This window comes from Anser anser (genome assembly GCF_964211835.1).
Source record: "Anser anser genome assembly, chromosome: 2".
NCBI lineage: Eukaryota > Metazoa > Chordata > Aves > Anseriformes > Anatidae > Anser > Anser anser.
In genome coordinates this window covers 98,575,313-98,596,990 of record NC_139721.1, presented here as the reverse complement: position 1 = coordinate 98,596,990, position 21,678 = coordinate 98,575,313, and the positions used below count along the sequence as shown (strand labels likewise).

General features: G+C 47.2%; 2 long non-coding RNA genes across 2 annotated transcripts in view; one reads left to right on the top strand and one right to left on the bottom strand.

Annotated features, from left to right (window-relative positions):
- Positions 1–1,661: 1,661 nt before the first annotated feature.
- The window catches only part of LOC310893326, a 53,552-nt gene continuing 33,535 nt past the window's right edge, over positions 1,662–21,678 (bottom strand). Inside the window, exon 2 of the long non-coding RNA XR_014578906.1 lies at positions 1,662–13,600. This is a non-coding gene — a long non-coding RNA (uncharacterized lncRNA). The remainder of the gene's footprint in view (positions 13,601–21,678) is intronic.
- The window catches only part of LOC310893320, a 56,446-nt gene continuing 47,979 nt past the window's right edge, over positions 13,212–21,678 (top strand). Inside the window, exon 1 of the long non-coding RNA XR_014578900.1 lies at positions 13,212–13,610. This is a non-coding gene — a long non-coding RNA (uncharacterized lncRNA). The remainder of the gene's footprint in view (positions 13,611–21,678) is intronic.

Genomic DNA, 21,678 nt, shown 5'->3' with positions numbered 1-21,678 from the left:
AGCAGGGCTGTTATTAGTGGCGATCCTTGTAGTACTTCTGGGAATCAGAAGTGAAATGGCACTAGGCCCAGTTTAATAGCGATTGCTGCTGTCAGTAGTAGACAGGAGGTTGGGTGGTTTATTTGTGTGATGTCTCATTGGCCGGTGACTCAGGCATTGGTTATGCTAGAGAATAGGACCAGGGCGGAAGCAGCTGCTTGGGTTAGGAAGTATTTCGTTGCGGCTTCTACTGCTCGTGGGTGGTGGGATTTGGCAATTAGGGGAATGATGGCTAGTGCGTTGATCTCCAGTCCTGTCCAGGCCAGAACTCAGTGGTTGCTGGAAATTGTGATTGTGGTGCCCAAGATGAGGCTGAAGGTTATGATTGGGGTCGCGTAAGGGTTCATTAGTAGAGGAGGGGGTTAAACCATCATTTTCGGGGTATGGGCCCGATAGCTTGATTAGCTGACTCTACTAGAAAATAATATAAGGGAAGTATGGAGAATTTTGATTTCTCTTGTGTGGGTTCAATTCCTACTTTTCTAAGGTCAACAGGAAATGAGAGGGCTGTTATACCTCTATGTTCACTTTATCATAGTGACCCTTTGTAGTTCAGGCACATTTCCTTATGTAAGGAGGTAGGCCTGCATAGCAGATAGGTATGCTGATGTGTCAGAGGCACAGAGCTAGTGTGAGGGGTAGGAAGTTTTTTCATAGTAGGTGCATTAGTTGGTCATATCGGAATCGTGGGTATGAAGCTCGGACCCATAAGAAACCAGAAGATAGTAGGAGGACTTTTGTGGCTAGGATGACGGGGAATAGTTCTGTGGGTGGCCCTAGGGCGCTTGGGTTTAGGAATATGATGGCTGTAAGTGTATTTATTAGCATAATGTTCGCATATTCAGCTAGGAAGAATAAGGCGAAGGGTCCTGCGGCGTATTCAACGTTAAACCCTGAGACTAGCTCAGATTCGCCCTCTGTGAGGTCAAAAGGAGCTCGGTTTGTCTCTGCTAGGGTGGATACGTATCATATTATTGCTAGGGGTCATGAGGAGAAAATGAAGTATAGAGGCTCCTGTGCGACGGCAAAGGAGCTGAGTGTGTAGCTTCCGCTTAGTATGATTATTGATAGCAGGATTATGGCCAGTGTCACTTCGTATGAAATGGTCTGTGCTACTGCCCGTAGGGCTCCGATTAGTGCGTATTTTGAGTTCGAGGCTCAGCCTGATCATAGGACTGAGTAGACGGCTAGGCTTGACATGGCTATTAGGAAGAGAACTCCGAGGTTTAGATCTGCTAGGGGAAATGGGAGTGGTAGTGGTGCTCAAGTGGTGAGGGCTAGGACAAGGGCTAGTATTGGTATCAGAATGAATAGAAGTGGGGAAGAGGTAGAGGGTCGGATGGGCTCTTTGGTAAATAGTTTCAGTCCGTCCGCAAATGGTTGAAGTAGGCCAAAAGGCCCGACAACGTTAGGGCCTTTGCGGGATTGTATGTAGCTTAGGATTTTCCGTTCTACTAGGGTTAGGAAGGCTACGGCAATCAGGATTGGGATGATGTATAGGAGGGATATAATGAGGCAGCTTAGTGTTGTTATTTGAATCATGGGTGAAGCTAGGGAGAGGATTTGAACCTCTGGGGAAAGGGCTTAAGCCTTCTGCACTTGCCGGGCTCTGCCACTCTAGCTGGTCCTTTTCTAGGATTGAAAGTGGTGGGGGAAGGCCCTCTTCACGGTTTAGTTGGTTTCACTGCTTAGAGGGGGGGGGCGTGCTTGTGGTATTGGCCCCACTTTCCCGGTCCTTTCGTACTGGGGAGAGTGTGTCATAGATAGAAACCGACCTGGATTGCTCCGGTCTGAACTCAGATCACGTAGGACTGTTAATCGTTGAACAAACGAACCCTTAATAGCGGCTGCACCATTAGGATGTCCTGATCCAACATCGAGGTCGTAAACCCCCCTGTCGATATGGGCTCTTGAGGGGGATTGCGCTGTTATCCCTGGGGTAGCTTGGTCCATTAATCAATTATATTGGGTCTGGTCACTGTTAGCACTTTGAGGGGTAGCTCTAGGTAAAGAGGTATGGTCTTGTTTTTGGAGGATTTGTTCTCCTCCAAGGTCGCCCCAACCGAAAAATATCGACCAGGCTCTGCGATGGTAGTGGCCCCAGTGGGGTTGATTGAGGATTCGCGGTGGTCGTTGATTTTTAAGTTCCACAGGGTCTTCTCGTCTTATGTTCACATCCCCGCTTTTGCACGGGGAGATCAATTTCACTGATTATCTGTGAGAGACAGTTAAGACCTCGTTTAGCCATTCATACAAGTCTCGATTTATGGGACAATTGATTGCGCTACCTTTGCACGGTTAGGATACCGCGGCCGTTAAACCTAAGTCACCGGGCAGGCATCACCTTCAATACTTGTTTAATTTGCTGAAGGCTATGTTTTTGGTAAACAGTCGGGCCTTATTAATTTGCCGAGTTCCTTTCACAGATTTTAATCGCTCTTATAGGCGCTCCTGAGTCGGGTTAACAGGGTTAGTTAATACGTGGTCTTGTAGGGGTTTTTGTATCTGTCTAGGTCTGTTAATAATGTTTCTATGTAAGCTTGCGCCGTTAGAGGGGTGTGGCCCTGAGTTACTTATTTTAGCATTAATTCTCCTATATTCATAGGTTGACCTGTTTGTGATAAGGGAATCATCTTATTTTGGTATTTTTAGGTGGTGGAGCTTTGACGCACTCTTTTTTGATGGCTGCTTTAGGGCCCACGGTAGGATCAGTAGTAAGAATTATCCGCTAGTCGAGGTTGTGTCCTTTTTTAATGGAGCTGTCCCTCCATTAAATAGCTCTTAATCATCTCATTAGGGTTCAGGATGTCCGGTAGGGAGGATTAAGGGGGAACTTAGATTCGTTTCACAGGTAACCAGCTATCACCCAGCTCGGTTGGCTTTTCACCTCTACTGACAAGTCATCCCACTCTTTTGCAACAGAGACGGGTTCGCTCTCTTTAACTGCTTGAAAGTAGCTCGCTTGGGTTTCGGGGGGGCAAACTTTAGTTCACTTTGCTTGGTTGTTCTCGCTAAACCATGATGCAAAAGGTACAAGGGTTGATCTTTGCTGTCTGTCGCTTTGATTGTTTCACTGCTATTTCATCTTTCCCTTACGGTACTGGGGTCTCTATCGCGTCTAAGTGTCTTTTCTATCGCCTATACTAAGACTGTAAAATGCTTTAGTTTAATTAGTTTAGTAAATTCTTTAGTTTTGGTGTACTATTTGTGTGGTTGAGCTAGAGGGGGGGCTTCAAGACGATCCGGTCTAGTAGATATCTTTCAGGTGTAAGCTGAGTGCTTTGGTGTTATAGCTACGTCTTGATATTCTAAGTACACCTTCCGGTACACTTACCTTGTTACGACTTACCTCATCTTCAGCGTATTTATGGTATTAGTTATGTGGGATGTGGCTTTTGAGGAGGGTGACGGGCGGTATGTACGTGCCCCAGGGCCGGCTTAAAGTAGGCTCTATTGTCCCACTTTACTGCTAAATCCGCCTTCCAGAAGTGGTTTCACGCTTCTTTCCGTGTGCCCTATGAATGGGGAATGTAGCCCATTTCTTCCACTCCATAGGCTATACCTTGACCTGTCTTATTAGCGGGGTGCTATTGTGTCCACTGTTGTGCTCTCATTCGAGGTGGGCTGGCGACGGCGGTATGTAGGCTGTGTTGGCAAGGGGTGGTTGGGTTAATCGGGGATTATCGATTGTAGAACAGGCTCCTCTAGGTGGGTTTGGGGCACCGCCAAGTCCTTAGAGTTTTAAGCGTTTGTGCTCGTAGTTCTCTGGCGGATACTTCGGTAAAGTAAGTATCAAGATTTAGGGCCAGGCATAGTGGGGTATCTAATCCCAGTTTGGGCCCTGGCTTTCGTGGGTTTAAATCAGTCGTTAGTTCCTAAGATCATCTTAATGGTGTGTTTAGGTGCATCTTGGGCTTATGACAGCTCAGTTGCATTTTGATCTTAGTTAGCTAGGATAGGCATTTTACCACTCTTTACGCCGTGTCAATAGGACGGTTGATTTGGGTTTCTTGTATGACCGCGGTGGCTGGCACAAGATTTACCAACCCTTGAAGTTAGGCTGTTGCTATAACTAAGTCAAGTTTGCACTCATTGCTTAATGTTAATTACTGCTGAATACCCGTGGGGGCGTGGCTTAGCGAGGCGTCTTGGGCTACTACTTGGGTGTGCCTGATACCCGCTCCTCAAGGCCTGTATGGGGGTAGGTGGTCGAGGGCGTTTACACTGGGGCGCGGATACTTGCATGTATATATTTAGCAAAAACCAACCGTAAGGTTAGGACTAAGTCTTTTGTCCGCAGGCATGTTTTATGCCATCTTGGCAACTTCAGTGCCATGCTTTGTGTTAAGCTATGTGGACGGGGGTGTGGTTAGCTGATAGTTGAGTGGTGAGTGAGAGTGAAGTATATGAAATTATTGCTTGTGTTTACTATTTTTAGTACTGGAGTTTCTCTAAGTCCTAGGACTAGGAGGAAATGGTGTTTCATAGTGTGTAGGCGTCGGGATAGTCCGAGTATCGTCGGGGTATTCCTGCTAGGCCTAGGAAGTGCTGGGGGAAGAACGTTAGGTTTACTCCTGTAAATATTACCCCGAAGTGGGCTTTTGCTCATGTTTGGTGTAGGGTAAACCCAGTGAGTAGTGGGAATCAGTGAGTAAATCCTGCTAGAATGGCAAAGACGGCGCCTATGGATAGGACGTAGTGGAAGTGGGCAACTACGTAGTACGTGTCGTGCAGGGCGATGTCTAGGGAAGAGTTTGCAAGAACGATTCCTGTTAATCCTCCGATGGTAAATAGGAAGATAAATCCTAGAGCTCATAGTATTGGGGGGGGGTCTCATTTGATTGTTCCTCCGTGCAGGGTGGCTAGTCAGCTAAATACTTTGATTCCGGTAGGGATGGCAATGATTATAGTGGCTGATGTAAAGTAGGCTCGGGTATCAACGTCTATTCCTACTGTAAACATGTGGTGAGCTCAGACAATGAATCCTAGGAAGCCGATGGATAGTATGGCTCAGACTATTCCCATGTAGCCGAAGGGCTCCTTTTTGCCTGAGTAGTACGTGACTACGTGTGAGATGATTCCGAACCCCGGTAGGATCAGAATATAGACTTCTGGGTGTCCGAAGAATCAGAATAGGTGTTGGTACAGGATTGGGTCTCCTCCTCCAGCGGGGTCGAAGAATGTGGTGTTTAGGTTTCGATCAGTTAGTAATATTGTAATACCGGCGGCGAGTACGGGGAGTGATAGAAGGAGTAGGATGGCGGTAATTAGTACGGATCAGACAAATAGTGGGGTTTGGTATTGTGAGAGTGCGGGGGGTTTTATGTTGATGGCTGTGGTGATAAAGTTGATGGCCCCAAGGATGGAGGAGATACCGGCTAAGTGGAGTGAGAAGATAGCCAGGTCTACTGAAGCTCCGGCGTGGGCAAGGTCACCTGCTAGGGGAGGGTAGACAGTTCAGCCTGTGCCGGCGCCAGCTTCTACAGTGGATGAGGCTAGTAGGAGGAGGAATGATGGGGGGAGGAGTCAAAAGCTTATGTTGTTTATTCGTGGGAATGCTATGTCGGGGGCACCGATTATGAGGGGGACTAATCAGTTGCCGAATCCTCCGATCATGATGGGTATGACTATAAAGAAGCTTATTACAAAGGCGTGAGCGGTAACGATTACATTGTAAATTTGGTCGTCGCCTAGGAGAGTTCCTGGTTGTCCTAGTTCTGCGCGGATTAATAGGCTGAGTGCGGTGCCGACTATTCCTGCTCATGCCCCGAAGATGAGGTACAGGGTGCCAATATCCTTATGGTTAGTGGAAAATAGTCATCGGTTGATGAAGGTGACGGGTAAGATGGCTGAGTGTTGAAGCGTTAGGCTGTAGTCCTTTTTACAGAGGTTTAATTCCTCTTCTTATCGGCTCTGTAGTGAAATTCATGTTGAGTTGCAAGCTCATCGATGCGCACTAGGGTGCGTCAGGGTCTTTGTAGGCAGAAGCCAATTGGTTTAGGCATTTAGCTGTTAACTAGAGTTTTGTGGGATCGAAGCCCATCTGTCTAGGGAGGCTTCAGCTTAATTAAAGCGTCTGACTTGCATTCAGAAGATACAGGTTAATATTCTGTAAGTCTTAATGTGCAGAAACTAAGAGGGTTTAACTCTTATTTAAGGCTTTGAAGGCCTTCGGTTTGGGGTGTTATCCTAAGTTTCTAGACAATGGCATGTATTATTGGGGACAGGGGAAGTAAGAGGATTGATAGTGAGGCAAGGACCGCAGTAGGTGTGCTTGGGGCTTTGCTAGTGTATCATTGTTTTATGTGGTTAGAGGAGTTGGGGGGAAGGGTAATTGTTGAGTGGTATGCGAGGCGTAGGTAGAAGAAGAGGCTGAGCAGTGATAGCATGGCAATTGCCATGGCTGCTGGTGTTATTTCCTGTTTAGTTAGTTCTTGGATGATAAGTCACTTTGGTATAAAGCCTGTTAATGGGGGGAGGCCTGCTAGGGATAAAAGTACTAGTATTAGGGTGGCGTTTAGCACTGGGGTTTTTGTTCATGAGGTTGTGATCATGGATAGGTTAAGGGCTTTGATTTTGTTAAGGGCTAGGAATACGGCTGATGTTATGATTGTGTATAGGTAGAAGGTAAGTAAGGCCAATTTGGGGCTGTAAACTAGGATGATGGCGATTCAGCCTAAGTGGGAGATGGACGAGAAGGCTAGGATTTTGCGTGTTTGTGTTTGGTTCAGTCCTATTCAGCCTCCCAGTGCTGTTGAGGCTAGGGCCATGGCGGTGAGTAGAGCTGGGTCGAGGGATTTGGATGTTAGTAGGAGCAGGGTTAGTGGGGGGAATTTTATGAGGGTCGAGAGTAGCAGGGCTGTTATTAGTGGCGATCCTTGTAGTACTTCTGGGAATCAGAAGTGAAATGGCACTAGGCCCAGTTTAATAGCGATTGCTGCTGTCAGTAGTAGACAGGAGGTTGGGTGGTTTATTTGTGTGATGTCTCATTGGCCGGTGACTCAGGCATTGGTTATGCTAGAGAATAGGACCAGGGCGGAAGCAGCTGCTTGGGTTAGGAAGTATTTCGTTGCGGCTTCTACTGCTCGTGGGTGGTGGGATTTGGCAATTAGGGGAATGATGGCTAGTGCGTTGATCTCCAGTCCTGTCCAGGCCAGAACTCAGTGGTTGCTGGAAATTGTGATTGTGGTGCCCAAGATGAGGCTGAAGGTTATGATTGGGGTCGCGTAAGGGTTCATTAGTAGAGGAGGGGGTTAAACCATCATTTTCGGGGTATGGGCCCGATAGCTTGATTAGCTGACTCTACTAGAAAATAATATAAGGAAAGTATGGAGAATTTTGATTTCTCTTGTGTGGGTTCAATTCCTACTTTTCTAAGGTCAACAGGAAATGAGAGGGCTGTTATACCTCTATGTTCACTTTATCATAGTGACCCTTTGTAGTTCAGGCACATTTCCTTATGTAAGGAGGTAGGCCTGCATAGCAGATAGGTATGCTGATGTGTCAGAGGCACAGAGCTAGTGTGAGGGGTAGGAAGTTTTTTCATAGTAGGTGCATTAGTTGGTCATATCGGAATCGTGGGTATGAAGCTCGGACCCATAAGAAACCAGAAGATAGTAGGAGGACTTTTGTGGCTAGGATGACAGGGAATAGTTCTGTGGGTGGCCCTAGGGCGCTTGGGTTTAGGAATATGATGGCTGTAAGTGTATTTATTAGCATAATGTTCGCATATTCAGCTAGGAAGAATAAGGCGAAGGGTCCTGCGGCGTATTCAACGTTAAACCCTGAGACTAGCTCAGATTCACCCTCTGTGAGGTCAAAAGGAGCTCGGTTTGTCTCTGCTAGGGTGGATACGTATCATATTATTGCTAGGGGTCATGAGGAGAAAATGAAGCATAGAGGCTCCTGTGCGATGGCAAAGGAGCTGAGTGTGTAGCTTCCGCTTAGTATGATTATTGATAGCAGGATTATGGCCAGTGTCACTTCGTATGAAATGGTCTGTGGTACTGCCCGTAGGGCTCCGATTAGTGCGTATTTTGAGTTCGAGGCTCAGCCTGATCATAGGACTGAGTAGACGGCTAGGCTTGACATGGCTATTAGGAAGAGAACTCCGAGGTTTAGATCTGCTAGGGGAAATGGGAGTGGTAGTGGTGCTCAAGTGGTGAGGGCTAGGACAAGGGCTAGTATTGGTATCAGAATGAATAGAAGTGGGGAAGAGGTAGAGGGTCGGATGGGCTCTTTGGTAAATAGTTTCAGTCCGTCCGCAAATGGTTGAAGTAGGCCAAAAGGCCCGACAACGTTAGGGCCTTTGCGGGATTGTATGTAGCTTAGGATTTTCCGTTCTACTAGGGTTAGGAAGGCTACGGCAATCAGGATTGGGATGATGTATAGGAGGGATATAACGAGGCAGCTTAGTGTTGTTATTTGAATCATGGGTGAAGCTAGGGAGAGGATTTGAACCTCTGGGGAAAGGGCTTAAGCCTTCTGCACTTGCCGGGCTCTGCCACTCTAGCTGGTCCTTTTCTAGGATTGAAAGTGGTGGGGGAAGGCCCTCTTCACGGTTTAGTTGGTTTCACTGCTTAGAGCGGGGGGGGGGCGTGCTTGTGGTATTGGCCCCACTTTCCCGGTCCTTTCGTACTGGGGAGAGTGTGTCATAGATAGAAACCGACCTGGATTGCTCCGGTCTGAACTCAGATCACGTAGGACTGTTAATCGTTGAACAAACGAACCCTTAATAGCGGCTGCACCATTAGGATGTCCTGATCCAACATCGAGGTCGTAAACCCCCCTGTCGATATGGGCTCTTGAGGGGGATTGCGCTGTTATCCCTGGGGTAGCTTGGTCCATTAATCAATTATATTGGGTCTGGTCACTGTTAGCACTTTGAGGGGTAGCTCTAGGTAAAGAGGTATGGTCTTGTTTTTGGAGGATTTGTTCTCCTCCAAGGTCGCCCCAACCGAAAAATATCGACCAGGCTCTGCGATGGTAGTGGCCCCAGTGGGGTTGATTGAGGATTCGCGGTGGTCGTTGATTTTTAAGTTCCACAGGGTCTTCTCGTCTTATGTTCACATCCCCGCTTTTGCACGGGGAGATCAATTTCACTGATTATCTGTGAGAGACAGTTAAGACCTCGTTTAGCCATTCATACAAGTCTCGATTTATGGGACAATTGATTGCGCTACCTTTGCACGGTTAGGATACCGCGGCCGTTAAACCTAAGTCACCGGGCAGGCATCACCTTCAATACTTGTTTAATTTGCTGAAGGCTATGTTTTTGGTAAACAGTCGGGCCTTATTAATTTGCCGAGTTCCTTTCACAGATTTTAATCGCTCTTATAGGCGCTCCTGAGTCGGGTTAACAGGGTTAGTTAATACGTGGTCTTGTAGGGGTTTTTGTATCTGTCTAGGTCTGTTAATAATGTTTCTATGTAAGCTTGCGCCGTTAGAGGGGTGTGGCCCTGAGTTACTTATTTTAGCATTAATTCTCCTATATTCATAGGTTGACCTGTTTGTGATAAGGGAATCATCTTATTTTGGTATTTTTAGGTGGTGGAGCTTTGACGCACTCTTTTTTGATGGCTGCTTTAGGGCCCACGGTAGGATCAGTAGTAAGAATTATCCGCTAGTCGAGGTTGTGTCCTTTTTTAATGGAGCTGTCCCTCCATTAAATAGCTCTTAATCATCTCATTAGGGTTCAGGATGTCCGGTAGGGAGGATTAAGGGGGAACTTAGATTCGTTTCACAGGTAACCAGCTATCACCCAGCTCGGTTGGCTTTTCACCTCTACTGACAAGTCATCCCACTCTTTTGCAACAGAGACGGGTTCGCTCTCTTTAACTGCTTGAAAGTAGCTCGCTTGGGTTTCGGGGGGGCAAACTTTAGTTCACTTTGCTTGGTTGTTCTCGCTAAACCATGATGCAAAAGGTACAAGGGTTGATCTTTGCTGTCTGTCGCTTTGATTGTTTCACTGCTATTTCATCTTTCCCTTACGGTACTGGGGTCTCTATCGCGTCTAAGTGTCTTTTCTATCGCCTATACTAAGACTGTAAAATGCTTTAGTTTAATTAGTTTAGTAAATTCTTTAGTTTTGGTGTACTATTTGTGTGGTTGAGCTAGAGGGGGGGCTTCAAGACGATCCGGTCTAGTAGATATCTTTCAGGTGTAAGCTGAGTGCTTTGGTGTTATAGCTACGTCTTGATATTCTAAGTACACCTTCCGGTACACTTACCTTGTTACGACTTACCTCATCTTCAGCGTATTTATGGTATTAGTTATGTGGGATGTGGCTTTTGAGGAGGGTGACGGGCGGTATGTACGTGCCCCAGGGCCGGCTTAAAGTAGGCTCTATTGTCCCACTTTACTGCTAAATCCGCCTTCCAGAAGTGGTTTCACGCTTCTTTCCGTGTGCCCTATGAATGGGGAATGTAGCCCATTTCTTCCACTCCATAGGCTATACCTTGACCTGTCTTATTAGCGGGGTGCTATTGTGTCCACTGTTGTGCTCTCATTCGAGGTGGGCTGGCGACGGCGGTATGTAGGCTGTGTTGGCAAGGGGTGGTTGGGTTAATCGGGGATTATCGATTGTAGAACAGGCTCCTCTAGGTGGGTTTGGGGCACCGCCAAGTCCTTAGAGTTTTAAGCGTTTGTGCTCGTAGTTCTCTGGCGGATACTTCGGTAAAGTAAGTATCAAGATTTAGGGCCAGGCATAGTGGGGTATCTAATCCCAGTTTGGGCCCTGGCTTTCGTGGGTTTAAATCAGTCGTTAGTTCCTAAGATCATCTTAATGGTGTGTTTAGGTGCATCTTGGGCTTATGACAGCTCAGTTGCATTTTGATCTTAGTTAGCTAGGATAGGCATTTTACCACTCTTTACGCCGTGTCAATAGGACGGTTGATTTGGGTTTCTTGTATGACCGCGGTGGCTGGCACAAGATTTACCAACCCTTGAAGTTAGGCTGTTGCTATAACTAAGTCAAGTTTGCACTCATTGCTTAATGTTAATTACTGCTGAATACCCGTGGGGGCGTGGCTTAGCGAGGCGTCTTGGGCTACTACTTGGGTGTGCCTGATACCCGCTCCTCAAGGCCTGTATGGGGGTAGGTGGTCGAGGGCGTTTACACTGGGGCGCGGATACTTGCATGTATATATTTAGCAAAAACCAACCGTAAGGTTAGGACTAAGTCTTTTGTCCGCAGGCATGTTTTATGCCATCTTGGCAACTTCAGTGCCATGCTTTGTGTTAAGCTATGTGGACGGGGGTGTGGTTAGCTGATAGTTGAGTGGTGAGTGAGAGTGAAGTATATGAAATTATTGCTTGTGTTTACTATTTTTAGTACTGGAGTTTCTCTAATAAGTTTAAGTTATTTTGTATGTGTTTGTGTGTATATATACATCGTTCCGATGATGTCATGGAAGGGATGATTAATGGAGTTTTAGAGGTAGTTTGCTGGGATTGGGCGATGAAGGTTTATGCTACATGGTGGTTAGCGAAAGTTTACTGGTTTAGTTTGTGAAGCGCAGGGGTTGCGCTTAATGATTTGTTGTTTTGTGCTATGTCCAACGAGCATTCATCCAATAGCCCCATTTAACCCGGAGGGTGGAGGTAACATTAACTGAATGTGGTCAAAGTGCATCAGTGTCAGGATGATTCCCCATATACGCCAACCGTCTCATCGAGGGACCCTTGAAATATAGGATAGGCCGTGAGGCAGGTGTGTCCAGGCTTAGATTGTGGGACCCCCGAGATCACTGGGAATAGCCACCTGTGAGGTAACCCCGGAAAAAATAAGAGGAACCAGAGGCGCCAAAAAGCTGGAACATGCCGCGATTACGCATTGAGAAGGTGAAAGTACTCACAGATGCCACTTTGAAGGGCAAGGAGGGGTGAGTGAACCCAATGGATGGCCCTGACCGAGGAACCAGAGGCGCAAAAATGTGAGGAGGGCGAGGGGTTTAGGGGGAACGTATGGGCCTGAAGCTAGTCATACCGGACATTATGTGCAACGGGTTGCTGATTTCACGTGAGGAGTACGATTAATAAATCCGTCTGATACGAACTGCATGAGATATGTGGTGGAGAGTTGTTGTTGGAGCATGTCCTGTGAGCATTCATTAAAATGGGGTCTTGTTATGCGCTTGAGTGGAGTTGTATTGGGTGTTGTGGGGTATGGTCCTAGAACATTCATGCCGGGTGGTTTGGTAGGAGTGTGTTTAAGGGTTTAATGGCCGTGTACATGTATGGGTTTAGCACCTGCTTATAAGATAGTCCGTATATAATGTATATTACTGGTACTATAGTATGTATGTATATGGGGTATATAAATTTATGCACGAATATGCATAACCAAATACCCCCGCCTCGGGGGGGGAGGGGGGGGGGGTTAAGCATAATGGCATAGATGGGGTAGAATTATTGGGGGCTTGCGGTTAGTTCCTGTAGTTGAGAACAATGGCGGCTTTTCGAGCCGCAGGCCTCGGGTAGTGTCCGGGCAGGAATAATGACTTATTTTATGGTTTTTTTAGGGATTTGCTTTGCGGTGGGTGTTTTGGGTGTGGCGTCGAATCCTTCGCCGTATTATGGGGTTGTTGGTTTGGTGTTAGCGTCTGTGGCGGGGTGCGGGTGGTTGCTGGGCCTTGGGGTTTCGTTCGTGGCTTTAGTGCTGTTTATGGTGTATTTGGGGGGTATGCTGGCGGTGTTTGTTTATTCAGTAGCTTTAGCAGCGGAGCCTTTCCCTGGGGCTTGGGGGGATTGACGGGTGATTGGATGTGCAGTAGCGTTTGTGGCAATTGTTTTTGGGGGGTTGGTGTTTGGGGGGTTTATGGGGGCTTGGAAGTTCGGGGTTTCTACTGTGAATAATGTTGGGGTGTTTGTTGTTCGGTCGGATTTTAGTGGAGTTTCCATGTTTTATTCACATGGGGCAGGGATGTTTTTAGTGGCGGGTTGGGGGCTGTTGTTGACTTTGTTTGTTGTATTGGAGCTTGTGCGGGGGTTGTCGCGGGGTGCTATTCGGGCGGTTTAGGGGTTAGGGTCAGAGAATAGTTTATTGAAAATGCCAGCTTTGGGAGCTGGAGATAAAGGTTTGAGTCCTTTTTTTCTGAGTTTGGGGTACTCTAAGAAGTGGTAAGTCTTCAATCTTTGGTTTACAAGACCAATGTTTTTATAAACTATTAGAGTATTTAGCAGTTGAGTATTTTGTTTTCTAGGGCGCTTGCGGCGGGGAGGAGAAATAGGAGGATAGTGAAGTAGGCGATTGAAGCGAGTTGGCCGATGATGATGAATGGGTGTTCGACGGGTTGGCTTCCTACTCATGTTAGGACGAGGAGGTCGGCGACTAGTACTCAGAATAGGAGCTGGGAGAGTGGTCGGAATGTTATTGCTCGTTGTTTTGATTTGTGCAGGAATGGGATTAGGAATAGGATCAGTACGGAGGCGGCCAGTGCTAATACGCCTCCTAGTTTATTTGGGATTGAACGTAGGATGGCGTAGGCGAATAGGAAGTATCATTCTGGCTTGATGTGTGGTGGGGTTACTAGCGGGTTTGCTGGGGTGAAGTTTTCTGGGTCTCCCAGGAGGTTAACCGCTCATGCTTCTTTCTTATGAGACGTTAGTAAACCAATTACATAGCCTTGTCAAGACTAAATCACAGGTAAAAATCCTGTACATCTCATGTGGCCAACCACTCCCAACTAGGATTCCAAGACGCCTCATCACCCATCATAGAAGAACTCGTTGAATTCCACGACCACGCCCTAATCGTTGCCCTAGCTATCTGCAGCCTAGTTCTCTACCTTTTAGCCCACATACTAACAGAAAAACTCTCGTCCAATGCTGTAGACGCCCAAGAAGTAGAGCTGATCTGGACAATCCTACCTGCTATCGTCCTGGTACTCCTCGCCCTCCCATCCCTACAAATCCTCTACATAATGGACAAAATCGACGAACCAGACCTCACCCTAAAAGCCATCGGCCACCAATGATACTGAAGCTACGAATACACAGACTTCAAAGACCTATCATTCGACTCCTACATAGTGCCCACCCCAGACTTACCCAACGGCCACTTCCGACTGCTAGAAGTTGACCACCGCGTAGTTATCCCAATAGAATCCCCCATCCGCGTGATCATTACTGCAGGAGACGTACTCCACTCCTGAGCAGTCCCAACGCTCGGAGTTAAAACAGACGCAATCCCAGGCCGACTAAACCAAACTTCATTCATTACCACCCGGCCTGGGATTTTTTACGGACAATGCTCAGAAATTTGCGGGGCTAATCACAGCTACATACCCATTGTAGTAGAATCAACCCCACTCCCACATTTCGAGGCCTGATCGTCCCTTCTATCATCATCCTAATCATTAAGAAGCTATGCAACAGCACTAGCCTTTTAAGCTAGCCAAAGAGGGACTTCCCCCTCCTTAATGATATGCCACAGCTTAACCCCGCACCATGATTTTCAATCATAATTATAACCTGATTAACCCTAGCACTCCTCATCCAACCAAAACTACTAGCCTTCACCACAACCAACCCCCCATCAAATAAGACCTCCCTCACTACCAAACCCACACCATGATCCTGACCATGAACCTAAGCTTCTTTGACCAATTTTCCAGCCCCAATCTATTCGGCATCCCCTTAATCCTACTATCCCTACTCTTCCCAGCCCTACTATTCCCGTCCCCAAACAACCGATGAATCAACAACCGCCTTTCTACTATCCAAACATGACTCCTTCACCTAATCACAAAACAACTAATAGTCCCACTCAACAAAAATGGCCACAAATGAGCCATAATATTTACATCCCTAATAATCATACTTCTTACAATCAACCTTCTAGGCCTCCTTCCATATACATTCACCCCAACCACCCAACTATCTATGAACATAGCCCTAGCCTTCCCACTATGGCTCGCCACACTACTAACAGGCCTACGAAACCAACCATCAGCCTCTTTAGCCCACCTATTACCCGAAGGTACCCCTACACCCCTAATCCCCACACTAATCCTGATCGAAACAACCAGCCTACTAATCCGCCCCCTAGCCCTCGGAGTCCGCCTTACAGCCAACCTTACAGCAGGACACTTACTCATCCAACTCGTCTCTACAGCCTCCATTGCATTAATACCCACCCTTCCTGCAGTATCCATCCTAACAATAATCATCCTACTACTCCTAACCATCCTAGAAGTAGCAGTAGCCATAATCCAGGCCTACGTCTTCGTGCTCCTTCTAAGCCTATACTTACAAGAAAACATCTAATGGCACACCAAGCACACTCATACCACATAGTTGACCCAAGCCCTTGACCAATCTTCGGGGCAGCCGCCGCCCTACTCACAACCTCAGGATTAATCATGTGATTCCACTACAACTCATCCATACTACTAACCCTAGGCCTCATCTCAATACCCCTAGTAATACTCCAATGATGACGAGACATTGTACGAGAAAGCACCTTCCAAGGCCATCACACTCCCACAGTCCAAAAAGGCCTACGATACGGCATAATCCTTTTCATCACATCCGAAGCATTCTTCTTCTTAGGGTTCTTCTGAGCGTTCTTCCACTCGAGCCTGGCCCCAACCCCAGAACTAGGAGGCCAATGACCCCCAACAGGAATTAAACCACTCAACCCGATAGAAGTCCCCCTACTAAACACAGCCATCCTACTAGCCTCAGGCGTTACCGTAATGTGAGCCCATCACAGCATCACAGAAGGAAACCGAAAACACGCCATCCACGCCCTAACCCTAACGATCCTCCTGGGATTCTACTTCACAGCCCTACAAGCAATAGAATACCACGAAGCCCCATTCTCAATCGCCGATAGCGTCTACGGATCTACCTTCTTCGTTGCCACTGGATTCCACGGACTCCACGTAATCATCGGATCCTCCTTCCTGACCGTCTGCCTCTTCCGACTGATCAAGTTCCACTTTACATCAGACCACCACTTCGGATTCGAGGCAGCAGCCTGATACTGACACTTCGTAGACATCATCTGACTATTCCTCTACATAACCATCTACTGATGAGGATCTTGCTCTTCTAGTTTATTAATTACAATTGACTTCCAATCTCTAGAATCTGGTATAAACCCAGAGGAGAGCAATGAACGCACTCATGTTCATATTCGCCCTATCATCAATCCTAAGCGCCGCCCTAACCGCATTAAACTTCTGACTCGCCCAAATAAACCCCGACTCAGAGAAACTCTCACCGTACGAATGTGGATTCGACCCACTTGGATCTGCTCGATTACCATTCTCAGTCCGATTCTTCCTCAGTAGCCATCCTGTTCGTCCTATTCGACCTAGAAATCGCCCTCCTACTCCCCCTGCCATGAGCCGTCCAACTCCAATCCCCCCTAATGACCCTCACCTGAACTGTAGTGATCCTCCTTCTCCTAACACTCGGACTGGCCTACGAGTGAATTCAAGGGGGCCTAGAATGAGCAGAATAACAGAAAGTTAGTCTAACCAAAAAGATAGCTGGTTTCGACCCAGCAGATTACAGCCAACCCTGTAACTTTCTTATGTCGCCCCTACATTTAAGCTTCTACTCAGCCTTCATTTTCAGCGGACTAGGACTAGCCTTCCACCGAACCCACCTAGTATCCGCCCTACTATGCCTTGAAAGCATAATATTATCGATATTCGTAGGCCTATCAATATGATCCATCGAAAACCAAGTCTCCTCATTCACCATGGTACCAATTCTCATGCTAACCTTCTCAGCGTGTGAGGCGGGCACAGGCCTGGCCATCCTAGTAGCCTCCACCCGCACACATGGCTCCGACCATCTACACAACCTAAACCTCCTGCAATGCTAAAAATCATCCTACCCACAATCATACTTCTTCCAACAGCCCTGCTGTCTCCACCAAAATTTCTATGGACTAACACCACCTTATACAGCCTCCTAATCGCTGCCCTAAGCCTACAGTGATTAATCCCAACCTACTACCCCTACAAATTTTTATCCAACTGAACAGGAATTGACCAAATCTCATCCCCCCTCCTAGTACTATCCTGCTGACTACTCCCACTCATAATCATAGCAAGCCAAAACCACCTGCAACAAGAACCCCTACAACGCAAACGAATCTTTATCTCAACCTTAGTCGCAGTCCAGCCATTCATCCTACTAGCCTTTTCCACCACAGAACTAGCACTATTTTACATCTCATTTGAAGCAACCCTCATTCCCACCCTAATCTTAATCACCCGATGGGGGAACCAACCAGAACGCCTAAGCGCTGGCATACACCTGCTATTCTACACGCCAGTAAGCTCTCTACCCCTGCTAATCACAATCATACACCTATACGTGAAAATTGGCACCCTGCACCTGCCAACCCTACAACTAACCCACCCAACCCTATCCACCTCATGGACAGGAATACTATCAGGTCTAGCACTGCTCATAGCATTCATAGTAAAAGCCCCACTATACGGCCTACACCTCTGACTGCCAAAAGCCCACGTAGAAGCACCCATCGCAGGCTCAATACTCCTCGCCGCCCTACTACTAAAGCTAGGAGGATACGGAATTATACGAGTCACTCTATTTATGGGCCCACTGTCCAACCTCCTGCACTACCCCTTCCTAACCCTGGCCCTATGAGGCGCCCTAATGACTAGCTCAATCTGCCTACGACAGACAGACCTAAAATCACTAATCGCTTATTCATCCGTTAGCCACATAGGCCTAGTTATCGCCGCAGGAATAATCCAAACCCACTGATCATTCTCAGGGGCAATGATCCTAATAATTTCCCATGGACTAACTTCCTCCATACTATTCTGCCTAGCCAACACAAACTATGAACGTACGCACAGCCGAATTCTACTACTCACACGAGGCCTACAACCTCTCCTACCACTCATAGCTACCTGATGATTGCTGGCCAATCTAACAAACATAGCCTTACCCCCAACAACAAACCTCATAGCAGAGCTAACCATTATAATCACCTTATTCAACTGATCTGCCTTCACGATCATCCTAACAGGAATCGCAACCCTACTAACCGCCTCCTACACCTTATTCATACTACTAATGACCCAACGAGGCTCAATCCCCTCCCACATCACATCTATGCAAAACTCAACCACGCGAGAACACCTGCTCATAACACTCCACATTATCCCAATATTCCTCCTAATCCTCAAACCCGAACTGATCTCCGGAATCCCCTCATGCAAGTATAGTTTAAACCAAACATTAGACTGTGATTCTAAGAATAGAAGTTCAAACCTTCTTACCTGCCGAGGGGAGGGTTTAACCAACAAGAGCTGCTAACTCTTACATCTGAGCCTAAAACCTCAGCCCCCTTACTTTTAAAGGATAACAGCAATCCACTGGTCTTAGGAACCACCCATCTTGGTGCAAATCCAAGTAAAAGTAGTGAACCCCACACTACTAATCAACTCCCTCACACTACTCACGCTGACAATCCTCCTAACCCCAATCATCCTGCCATTTCTATTTAAAAACTTTAAAAACACCCCACAAGCCACCACCCGCGCTGTTAAAACCGCATTCCTAATTAGCCTAGCCCCTACAACCGCATTCATCTACTCGGGAGTAGAATCTGTCACCTGCCACTGGGAGTGAAAATTCATTATAAACTTTAAAATCCCCCTGAGCCTAAAAATAGACCAATACTCAATAACATTTCTTCCAATCGCCCTATTTGTAACATGATCAATCCTACAATTCGCCATATGATACATGGCCTCAGAGCCATACGTAACAAAATTTTTCACCTACCTACTGACATTCCTAGTCGCCATACTCCTCCTAACAACCGCAAACAACATATTCCTCCTATTCGTAGGCTGGGAAGGAGTACGAATCATGTCCTTCCTTCTCATCGGCTGATGACAAGGCCGAGCAGATGCCAACACCGCCGCCCTACGAGCCGTAATCTACAACCGAATCGGAGACATCGGACTGATCCTGAGCATAGCATGACTAGCTTCAACATTCAACACCTGAGAGATCCAACAAGCCGTACACCCCCACCAAACCCCAATCCTCCCCCTCATAGGATTAATCCTCGCAGCCGCAGGAAAATCCGCCCAATTTGGACTCCACCCATGACTGCCCGCAGCAATAGAAGGCCCCACCCCAGTATCAGCCCTACTGCACTCCAGTACCATAGTAGTAGCCGGAATCTTCCTGCTCATCCGCATGCACCCCCTGCTAGCCACCAACCAGACAGCCCTAACTGCCTGCCTATGCCTAGGTGCTCTATCAACCCTATTCGCTGCCACATGCGCCCTAACCCAAAATGACATCAAAAAAATCATTGCTTTCTCAACATCCAGCCAACTAGGACTAATAATAGTCACTATCGGACTAAACCTCCCACAACTAGCCTTCCTACACATCTCAACCCATGCCTTCTTTAAAGCCATACTATTCCTATGCTCAGGGTCTATCATCCACAACCTAAACGGAGAACAAGATATCCGAAAGATAGGAGGCCTACAGAAAATACTCCCAGTCACTACTTCCTGCCTAACCATCGGAAACCTGGCGCTGATAGGAACCCCATTCCTAGCCGGATTCTACTCAAAAGACCTCATCATCGAAAGCTTAAACACATCATACCTAAATACTTGAGCCCTACTCCTAACCCTTATAGCCACAGCATTCACCGCAACCTACAGCATCCGCATAACCATCCTAGTCCAAGCTGGACAAACCCGAATCCCCCCAATAGTATCAATAAACGAAAACAACCCACTAATCACCGCCCCCCTAACCCGACTCGCCCTAGGCAGCATTACAGCAGGAATAATCATTACCTCTTTCATCACACCAACCAAAACCCCCCCAATAACCATACCCCTTATCACCAAAACCGCTGCCATCCTCATAACAATCCTAGGAATCATCCTAGGCCCCTCATGTACAGGGCCACACCCCTCTAACGGCGCAAGCTTACATAGAAACATTATTAACAGACCTAGACAGATACAAAAACCCCTACAAGACCACGTATTAACTAACCCTGTTAACCCGACTCAGGAGCGCCTATAAGAGCGATTAAAATCTGTGAAAGGAACTCGGCAAATTAATAAGGCCCGACTGTTTACCAAAAACATAGCCTTCAGCAAATTAAACAAGTATTGAAGGTGATGCCTGCCCGGTGACTTAGGTTTAACGGCCGCGGTATCCTAACCGTGCAAAGGTAGCGCAATCAATTGTCCCATAAATCGAGACTTGTATGAATGGCTAAACGAGGTCTTAACTGTCTCTCACAGATAATCAGTGAAATTGATCTCCCCGTGCAAAAGCGGGGATGTGAACATAAGACGAGAAGACCCTGTGGAACTTAAAAATCAACGACCACCGCGAATCCTCAATCAACCCCACTGGGGCCACTACCATCGCAGAGCCTGGTCGATATTTTTCGGTTGGGGCGACCTTGGAGGAGAACAAATCCTCCAAAAACAAGACCATACCTCTTTACCTAGAGCTACCCCTCAAAGTGCTAACAGTGACCAGACCCAATATAATTGATTAATGGACCAAGCTACCCCAGGGATAACAGCGCAATCCCCCTCAAGAGCCCATATCGACAGGGGGGTTTACGACCTCGATGTTGGATCAGGACATCCTAATGGTGCAGCCGCTATTAAGGGTTCGTTTGTTCAACGATTAACAGTCCTACGTGATCTGAGTTCAGACCGGAGCAATCCAGGTCGGTTTCTATCTATGACACACTCTCCCCAGTACGAAAGGACCGGGAAAGTGGGGCCAATACCACAAGCACGCCCCCCCCCTCTAAGCAGTGAAACCAACTAAACCGTGAAGAGGGCCTTCCCCCACCACTTTCAATCCTAGAAAAGGACCAGCTAGAGTGGCAGAGCCCGGCAAGTGCAGAAGGCTTAAGCCCTTTCCCCAGAGGTTCAAATCCTCTCCCTAGCTTCACCCATGATTCAAATAACAACACTAAGCTGCCTCGTTATATCCCTCCTATACATCATCCCAATCCTGATTGCCGTAGCCTTCCTAACCCTAGTAGAACGGAAAATCCTAAGCTACATACAATCCCGCAAAGGCCCTAACGTTGTCGGGCCTTTTGGCCTACTTCAACCATTTGCGGACGGACTGAAACTATTTACCAAAGAGCCCATCCGACCCTCTACCTCTTCCCCACTTCTATTCATTCTGATACCAATACTAGCCCTTGTCCTAGCCCTCACCACTTGAGCACCACTACCACTCCCATTTCCCCTAGCAGATCTAAACCTCGGAGTTCTCTTCCTAATAGCCATGTCAAGCCTAGCCGTCTACTCAGTCCTATGATCAGGCTGAGCCTCGAACTCAAAATACGCACTAATCGGAGCCCTACGGGCAGTAGCACAGACCATTTCATACGAAGTGACACTGGCCATAATCCTGCTATCAATAATCATACTAAGCGGAAGCTACACACTCAGCTCCTTTGCCGTCGCACAGGAGCCTCTATACTTCATTTTCTCCTCATGACCCCTAGCAATAATATGATACGTATCCACCCTAGCAGAGACAAACCGAGCTCCTTTTGACCTCACAGAGGGTGAATCTGAGCTAGTCTCAGGGTTTAACGTTGAATACGCCGCAGGACCCTTC